Source organism: Rhinatrema bivittatum, chromosome 16 (assembly GCF_901001135.1).
Source record: "Rhinatrema bivittatum chromosome 16, aRhiBiv1.1, whole genome shotgun sequence".
Taxonomy (NCBI): domain Eukaryota; kingdom Metazoa; phylum Chordata; class Amphibia; order Gymnophiona; family Rhinatrematidae; genus Rhinatrema; species Rhinatrema bivittatum.
Window position 1 is genome coordinate 40,533,210 of NC_042630.1, and position 9,550 is coordinate 40,542,759.

The following is a 9,550-nucleotide window of genomic DNA, read 5'->3' on the forward strand; positions in this document are numbered from 1 at the left end:
CTTCTTCCCAGATAAAAAAAAATAAGAATGTATTCCTGCACAGCCCAATTCTACACCACCTCCGCAGTAAGAACCCAATATAGAAATGCCAAATTGCCCACTGTATCACCCAGATGTTCTACCCTTTCTACTGGCAAATGCTCAAAGAAGGGAATCAAGAAAGAGCCAATGCTTCAGCCAATCTTCCCCCCTCCCCATTTCATAATTACCCCCTTTACATTTACATTTATAAAGTTTATAGACCACCTAACACAGAATGGTCTAGGCGGTTAACAATGAAACACACATAAAATAATTGACAATGATAAGAAAACATAAATTTACATTAAAAAGCATAAAAGAATAGCAAATTCAAATACTGTTTCAAATCATAAAACAAAAATAGGCAGATTTAAACAAATGGGTCTTGAGAAGACCTTTGAACTTTTTAAGAGAGTCACATTTTTATATTTCGAGTTGCATTCATCATGTCCTCTGACAACAGTTTCAGTATAGATTGGTTCTTCACTCAGTCTAAAAATATTTCCTGCAACTTTTTTTAAATCTGTGACATTTACCCAATCAGTTTTCGGAAAATTGAAGCATCCAATTGTTATTATGCTGTACATTTTATTAGGCAGTCTAGCCTCCGCTACCATTGAGTAAAAAAGAATTTTCTCCTTTTAGTCTTAAATGTGCTACTTTCTAACTTCATGGATTGCCCTCTAGTCTTTCTATTATCCGAAAGTGTAAATAACCAAATCACATCTACTTGTTCAAGACCTCTCATGATTTTAAAGACCTCTATCATATTCCCCCCCCCCCTCCCTTCATCTGTCATTTCTCCAAGCTGAACAGCCCTAACCTCTTCAGCCTTTCCTCATAGGGAGCTGTTCCATCTCCTTTATCATTTCGTCGCCCTTCTCTGTACCTTCTCTATAGCAACTGTATCTTTTTTGAGATATGATGACACAGTATTCAAGGTACGGTCTCACCATGCAGCGATACAGAGGCATTATGGCATTTTCCGTTTTGTTAACCATTCCCTTCCAAATAATTCCTAACATTCTGTTTGCCATTTTGACTGCTGCAGCACACTGAGCCAATGATTTCAAAGTATTATCAAATATGATGCCTAGATCTTTTTCCTGGGTGGTAGCTCCTAATATGGAACCCTACATCGTGTAAATTCAGCAAGGATTATCTTTCCCTATATGCAACACCTTGCACTTGTCCACATTAAAATTCATCTGCCATTTGGATGCCCAATCTTTCAGTCTCGAAAGGTCCTCCTGCAATGTGTCACAATCCACATGTAATTTAACTACTCTGAATAATTCTGTATCATCTGCAAATTTGATAACCTCACTTGTCTATTCCTTTCCAGATCATTTATAAAAATATTGAAAACACCGGTCCAAGTACAGATCCCTGAGGCACTCCACTGTTTACCCTTTTCCACTGAGAAAATTGTCCATATAATTCTACTCTCTGTTTTCTGTCTTTTTACCAGTTTGTAATCCACAAAAGGACATCTCCTCCTATCTGATGTATTTTTAGTTTTCTTAGAAGCCTCTCATGAGGGACTTTGTCAAATGCCTTCTGAAAATCCAACTACACTACATCTACCATTTCACCTTTATCCATATGTTTATTAACCCCTTCAAAAAAATGAAGCAGATTTGTGAGGCAAGACCTCCCTTGGGTAAATCCATGTTCACTGTGTTCCATTAAAATGTTTTTCTTATGCTCTGTGATTTTGATCTTTAGAATAGTTTGCACTATTTTGCCCAGCACTGAGATCAGGCTCACTGGTCTATAGTTCATTAGATCACCCCTGTAGCCCTTTTTAAATATTGGGGTTACATTGGCCACCCTCCAGGTTTCAGGTACAATAGATGATTTTTTTTTTAATCAAAATCATTTTTATTGAAGAGTAAAGACAGTACAACCATCAAAACATATAGAAGTTGCCCGATACCACATAACAGATGAACAATAATGGTGCCAAACCACCCACACACACACACACACACCCACACACACTCACACACTCACACACACCCGTCATATTCCCACTGGTTACTAGGCGCACTGTCCCACTCCTTTTCAAAGTCTGGCAGATATAGATCACCAGACGAAATCTATGAAATCAGTCACCCATCTCACTCACTCCAGTCATCCCATATCATGCACTCCTCCAGTCCCATCCCCCTTTTCCCCTCCCCCTAGGAGAGTAACACATTGGACTCAGAAGACATACACTTCATCCAGATAGAGCAGTGAGTTATAGTCCAAAAGTCCGTCCAACAACTCCCCTTGCCCAACCTAATTGTCCCATGGACAAGGATCCGTAACTATGAACTGGTATAGTCTAATCACTGCCATGAAGAGTGATATCCCATTTCAAGCAGGGAAGTTTGAATTTCCAGCGGCATTAAGGTTAAACAAGTAGCCCAACATTTTTTGTAATCCGGATCCAGCGGCCTCAAGCCATGCAGTGAGTCTAATCTCTCTATTTGCATAGAGGATGCAAGCCGATAGTACCACGCCTTTGTAGTAGGGATTATATTCGGTTGTATCCATTCTGCCATGACCGTACGGCAAGCCAATAATATAGCGGTATGGCCAAACCTATCCAAAGAGACCTGATAGACTGGTACAGCACCCGCAGGCCCGACAGCAGAAGCCTGCCATTCCTTCCAATGGTTGAATGCGTACTTTGAGCAACAACGGCCAGCACTTAGTTCCAAAACCCTGCCAACTGTTGGCACGTAAACAATCGGTAGATCAATGTTCCCCTTTCTTGATTACATTTGATGCATGTGGGCGATGCGAGCCTCCCCGTGTGATAACGACGTACGTCATCACAAATAATATGATGTAAAATTTTAAATTGTAGTTCCTGGAAAGATAAATACGGCAAACATTTTTGCATATTTTTGAAGCATGAAAGCAAATAGGATGTGGAGATATCAGTTGCAGCCATCTCAGTCCAATATTGCATTAGGTATGAGATATGCCGAGGTGAATGATACTTCTTACCCACCTCGCACCATCCTTTGATGGAATTTTTCTTTAAGGCGGTATCAAAGAAACACTGGGCGAATAGATGTTCCCGTCTATACTGTTCCTCTGTCCACTTGAAACTTTTCAAAGAATGGCGTGTTTGTAAATATGCAAAAAATTGCTTAGCTGGTAATTCATAATCTGTGGCCAACGATGCAAAGTCTTGCACTAGTGCTGTGTCCTCAGAATAGAATTGATAAGTGAACGGAAGTCCTTTTTGTAGCCAATCATCAAAAATAGTGTAATGTTCATTCCCTGGGGGAAAATCCCAGTTACCCAACAATGGCATTAAGAGAGAGACGAGTCCAGTCATGCCTCCCTGTGCCCAGAACAATCTCCAAGCCAGCTGCTGTTGAGGTGTGCGGGGTGAGTGCTGGCCATTTGTTTTGAATTTCTGTGAACATTGCAACGTTTCCTGAAGATTGGCGCAGGCTAGCCCCCCCAAGAGACTGAGTTTACCTACCTCTTCCGGGCTCTGACGTCGGAGGGAGGAGCCCTCAGACGCCGATATCAGAGGCGTCTGGACGGCGCGTTCGCCGTCGGCGCGTCGCCAAAGCCGCGCGCCTAAGGGGCGCGCGACTTTGCCGACTTAGCCGGCATAGTCGGACTTGTCGGAGAAATTTCCATCTACTAACAATAGCAGCTGACAAGCGGAACTGGATGAATGTTTTAGTGTCTTAAGAGATCTGTTTTTGTTTTCTTTCTATTTGTATAATTTATATTATTGCGTGGTTTTCCTTCCCCTTCCTTGGTAATGCCACACACCAAAAGGAAGGGGAAAATATCAACCTCTACTCCAGTTTCTTTAGAAAATCAGCCTCGCATATATGATCTCTTTCCTAAAGCCATTGTATATTCACCAGGAAGCGAGGTCGCTGGAGTTCTGACCCAAGAGCAGGGGTCTAACTCCTTGACCCATGTAACATCTTTGAGCCCTGGTGCCCCTATAACACCAGACCCACCTACTGGAAAGATTGGAAGAGAATTTTTGTTCGAGGACCCCAATTTGAATTTGAATTTAAATCTGAACTTGGTCTCTATATCACCTAAAGACCAAGTGGGGGGTAAGACTATAGATTCCCCTCTGCCGACCCCTGGGTATCAAGATTTAAGAGAACAAAGGGAGGGATACAGTACGGTAGAGACACCAAAGGAGAAAGAGATGGCAGGAAGTCAGGGCAGTGCATTGATAGATATTCCTTTAATAGTTCCTACAAAATTTACATTAGAAGAAATAGGAACAATGATCTTATCCATGCAAAAATCAATAAATAATTTGGCCAAAGTAGTTCAGGAAGGACTGGAAAATAATAAAGTACAGCAATTAAAAACTGAGAAATTAGAGATGTCATTAAATAATTTGGAAAAGAAAACTGAAGAGATGGAGAAGGTCCAATTTAATTTGGTTAAATCAGAGAAGGCCCAAGTAGATAAATTAGAACAACTTGAAAATCAGATCAGAAGGGTTAATCTGAGGATTCTAAATTTTCCGAAGACTCACTTGCTCTCCCCAAGAGAATTGTTTAGGAGCTACCTTATTAATGTCTTAAAATACTCTGATGCTACTCTTCCGGGAATAGCAAGAATATACTATATTACTCAAAAGTCAGGGAGACCGGAACAACAAAGTCCAAACCAAGATGAACAAAATGAAGAAATAAATCTTTCTGAACTCTTAGAGAGATCATCAGAATTAGAAATAAAGTCGCGTGCCACATTATTGGTTCATTTTTCTGATATCTCTCAAAGGGATACAATCCTTAGGTTATATTTTAGATACCAAAATATAAAATTTCATGGTTATTTAATTAGAATATTTCCCGATGTTTCTGTTACCACACAGTTGAGGAGGAAGCAATTCCTCACAATGAGAGATAAAGCAACTCAATCTGGAGCCAAATTTATTTTGAGATTCCCGTATAAATGTATTTTGTTACATCAGAATTCAAGATATGTATTCCATCATCCTGATCATCTACGCACGTACCTTGAATCCTAATGCCATACATCCCTTTGGATATATTGGGGTTAAAAGAAAATGAGAAATATGGCTTAGACACTCTTTCGTTTGAGATTATTTATTGATAAAGATTGCTCTTTTTTCTTTTTCAACCAGTTTTGTAATTACTAGTAAAATTTTTCTTTCTTAAGTATACAGCAGCTATTACAGTAATTCTTGTTAAATGTAATTTGTTAAATTTGATATTAGCTCTGTAATATCTTATAGAAAATTTAAAAATTTAATAAAGTATAAATAAAAAAAAAAAAAAAAAAAAGAACAATCTCCAAGCCTGTCGGCAGGAGTGAACCAAACCACGTGGGAAAGAACGATATACAGTGTTACTGGCTTGCATAAGGTAAAATGGGGACCACAGAGAGACCATACTAATGACTAGCCCATCTTCACAGTAAGTGTATTGATCAAGTAGCCACTCCCCTACAAAACGTAGTTGACATGTCGCATTAAAAAGTCGGATATCTGGCAGACCTAGGCCCCCCTCCCCCCTAGAATATGTCAACACCTTGTAAGTCAACCGAGCCCTCTTTCCAGCCCACACAAACTTTTGGAACGCAGCTTGTAACCAAGTGACATCCCTGCCCGTGAGCCAGCAAGGCAACATGTGCAGCTTATATAGTAACTTCGGCAGTAGAACCATTTTAAGCAAAGCACATCTGCCAAATAGAGAAAGAGGCAGAGTCCGCCAGGACTGGAGTTGAGCGGCTAAAGCTGCAATAGTATTGGAAATATTTAGCTCATAAAGGTCTGCAAGATCTCGTGGTATCCAAACCCCCAAATATTTTGTTTTGTTTTGGGCCCAAGTAAATGGAAAATCCACCATCCACTGATGCTGTACACTGGGATTTAATGCCAGAGCCTCCAAATTTGCAAAATTCATTGTCAAGCCCGCTATGCTGTGAAAAGAGGTGAAGTGGTGGAAAACAACTGGGATACTAGTTTTCGGATTGCCAACAAACCAATTTCATCAGGTATCTCCCCAGTCGAAGGCCCTTAAACTCCCCATCCATCTGTAATTTAGTAGCCAGAGGCTCTAACGCCCAAACAAATAAAAGAGGCGAAAGAGGGCACCCCTGTTGTACCCCACATTGAATAGAAAAAGGTGTTGATAAGGTCCCATTTATAAGGAGACGAGCACCAGGATTAGTATACAATGCCTGCAACCAAGTGAGAAAAGGACCAGAGATACCATAAGTCTGTAGAGCCCAAAATAAATAATTCCAGGAAAGGGAATCAAAAGCCTTCTCCGCATCCAGGCTCAGAACCATCGCCTCCGCTGTCGGATGAAAATTCAACAGGCCAATCAGATGCCTTATGGTTTTTACACCCTGCCTCCCTTTAATAAAACCCGTTTGATCTTCATGAATTACAGAGGGCAAAAGGGAATTTAATCTGGCGGCAAGGACAGCAGAAAGAATCTTCAGGTCACCATTAATAAGAGAAATAGGCTGATAGGAACCAACTTCTTGCAAATCCTTGCTCGGCTTCGGCAATAGAACTATAGAGGATTGATTTTCCGTGGGATTAACTGTCGGTCCCTGAAGCAAGCCATTATAGTACTGCCTCAACACCGGCAGCACAGGAAATTTTAAGATCTTGCAGAATTCAGGTCCTAATCCATCCGGCCCCGCTGCCTTGCCTGGTTTCAAGCCATGTATAACCGCATGGATTTCCGTGTCTACTATTGGTTTATTTAACATGGTCTGTTGGTCCGCAGTAAACCAAGGCCAAGGCAAATTATTAAAAAATGCTTCCCTCATCCCATCATTACTTGGTTTATCCCCATATAACTTGCTGTAATATTCGGAAAACGATCTGCTATCGCCTGCGTGGTGACATGGCACACCCCAGTTTGCCCCTTAATACTGGTGATGAAAGATTTAGGGCCACGCGCACGAACTAGATTAGCTAACAACTTACTGGATCTATTACCATAGCGATACAACTGAAATTGGTAATATCTCAAAGATTTGGACGTTCTCCAATGTAAGAGCGCTTGTAACGTTTCATGAATACCCTCCACCTCCCATTTACTAGTCTCAGACATCACCTGTATATGTTGGAGTTGGGCGGCTTTCAACTTTGCAGTAAGTTTAAGTATTTCATCGTTTCTAGCCTTATTCTGAGTGGCAACATATGCTATGATATGCTCGCACATCACCGCCTTTCTCGCTTCCCAAAGAATCCCGGGCGATACATCCGGACTCGAATTTAAGAGTATGTATTCTTCCCATCGCTCCTGAAGGTAACGTGAGAATTCCTTGTCCAGGAGTAGACCAGGGGGCATACGCCATGAAAATGGAGGTTTCGGGGTGTGGCGTAAGGTAACAATGACTGATACCGGAGTTGATCAGACAAGGCTATCGTACCTATAGTGGCCATCGATGTTTTGGGGAATAAGAAATTTGAAATCAAAAAGTAGTCTAGTCAAGAATATGACCCATGCGGGTGAGAAAAAAAAGTGTAATCCTGTTCCCCCGGGTGCAAAGTCCACCATATATCTAATAGGCGTAACTCTTGGCACAAAAAAACTGGTCCTTTTTGATTATCTCTGGGCTCCACAGACTTAGGTGGTCGACAATCCTCTTGCTTATTAGCCACATAATTGAGATCTCCCCCTACCAACATTGCATAGTCTGTGAATTCCCTCAACATCCCCATCAAGTGTGTGAAAAAGTCATGATTATAAATATTTGGTGCATATACATTACAGAAGATCACTTTTTGTTGGTTACACAATCCCTGGACAATGATATAATGGCCTTCCGGGTCTTGCCATACCCTTTCCGATTGAAAAGGCAATTGTTTATGAATTAGTATTGCCACACCTCGTCTTCATGAATTATAAGAAGAGAAAAAACATTGTCCCACCCATTCTCTTTTCAGTTTAGCATGTTCACCCGCTGATAAATGGGTTTCCTGGAGAAACACCACTTGCGTATTCATGCGCTTAAATGCCATCAAGAGCTTCTTTCTTTTGATTGGGGAATGAATGCCATCTACATTAAGAGAAGTGAATTTTACGGCAGCCATCGCACTAGAGTCATATAGACCCAGCCCAAATGAATTTTGCAAAGAAAGTATCAGTGTTGAGAATCCCTCGGCTCCCCAGCCTGAGCCTCCAGGATCATAAGGAAACATCATGGACCCTACTACAGCATTGTCCAGTATAGACTGTTCCCCATCCAAGAATACATGCTCTCCTCCTAGGATTCCTTCTGTTCCCCCCCCCGGTCCCCAACCTCCACCCCCATACACATAAACACCATGCACACCATACATACCAGCTAGCAATCCATTCATACTCACAGCTTGCATTTAGCATCCTTAAGAGGCCCAGAACTCCAACATACCCCCATATTAGAGGCATGCTGAGGTTCTCCTCCACCCTATCCCCCTCCCCCCAAGCTACAATGCAAATATAAGATTAAAACTACTAATGCAAACCATTACAATATAACCTTGCAACTGTTAAGAACTTAAACAAAAGGCTGAAACTGCGGCACTCAGGTGTCCCGAGCCCCTTCCATAAGCCCACCATCCAGAAAGAAGGCAGAAGCATCATCGGGTTTCAAAAAGAAGAGAGTCTTGTTATCATGGTGTATCCTTAGCTTAGCCGGGTAAAGCAATGCAAACAAGATGCTTCTCTTATGCAGTTCAGTGCCATTGCTTTCCGCTGCATGGCGACCGCCGTTGAGAAATCATTAAAGAGCAAAATACGGTTTCCTTCATTTTCTATCACCTGACGTTTTCAATTCTTGGATGGGGAACAGTCTATACTGGACAATGCTGTAGTAGGGTCCATGATGTTTCCTTATGATCCTGGAGGCTCAGGCTGGGGAGCCGAGGGATTCTCAACACTGATACTTTCTTTGCAAAATTCATTTGGGCTGGGTCTATATGACTCTAGTGCGATGGCTGCCGTAAAATTCACTTCTCTTAATGTAGATGGCATTCATTCCCCAATCAAAAGAAAGAAGCTCTTGATGGCATTTAAGCGCATGAATACGCAAGTGGTGTTTCTCCAGGAAACCCATTTATCAGCGGGTGAACATGCTAAACTGAAAAGAGAATGGGTGGGACAATGTTTTTTCTCTTCTTATAATTCATGAAGACGAGGTGTGGCAATACTAATTCATAAACAATTGCCTTTTCAATCGGAAAGGGTATGGCAAGACCCGGAAGGCCATTATATCATTGTCCAGGGATTGTGTAACCAACAAAAAGTGATCTTCTGTAATGTATATGCACCAAATATTTATAATCATGACTTTTTCACACACTTGATGGGGATGTTGAGGGAATTCACAGACTATGCAATGTTGGTAGGGGGAGATCTCAATTATGTGGCTAATAAGCAAGAAGATTGTCGACCACCTAAGTCTGTGGAGCCCAGAGATAATCAAAAAGGACCAGTTTTTTTGTGCCAAGAGTTACGCCTATTAGATATATGGCGGACTTTGCACCCGGGGGAACAGGATTACA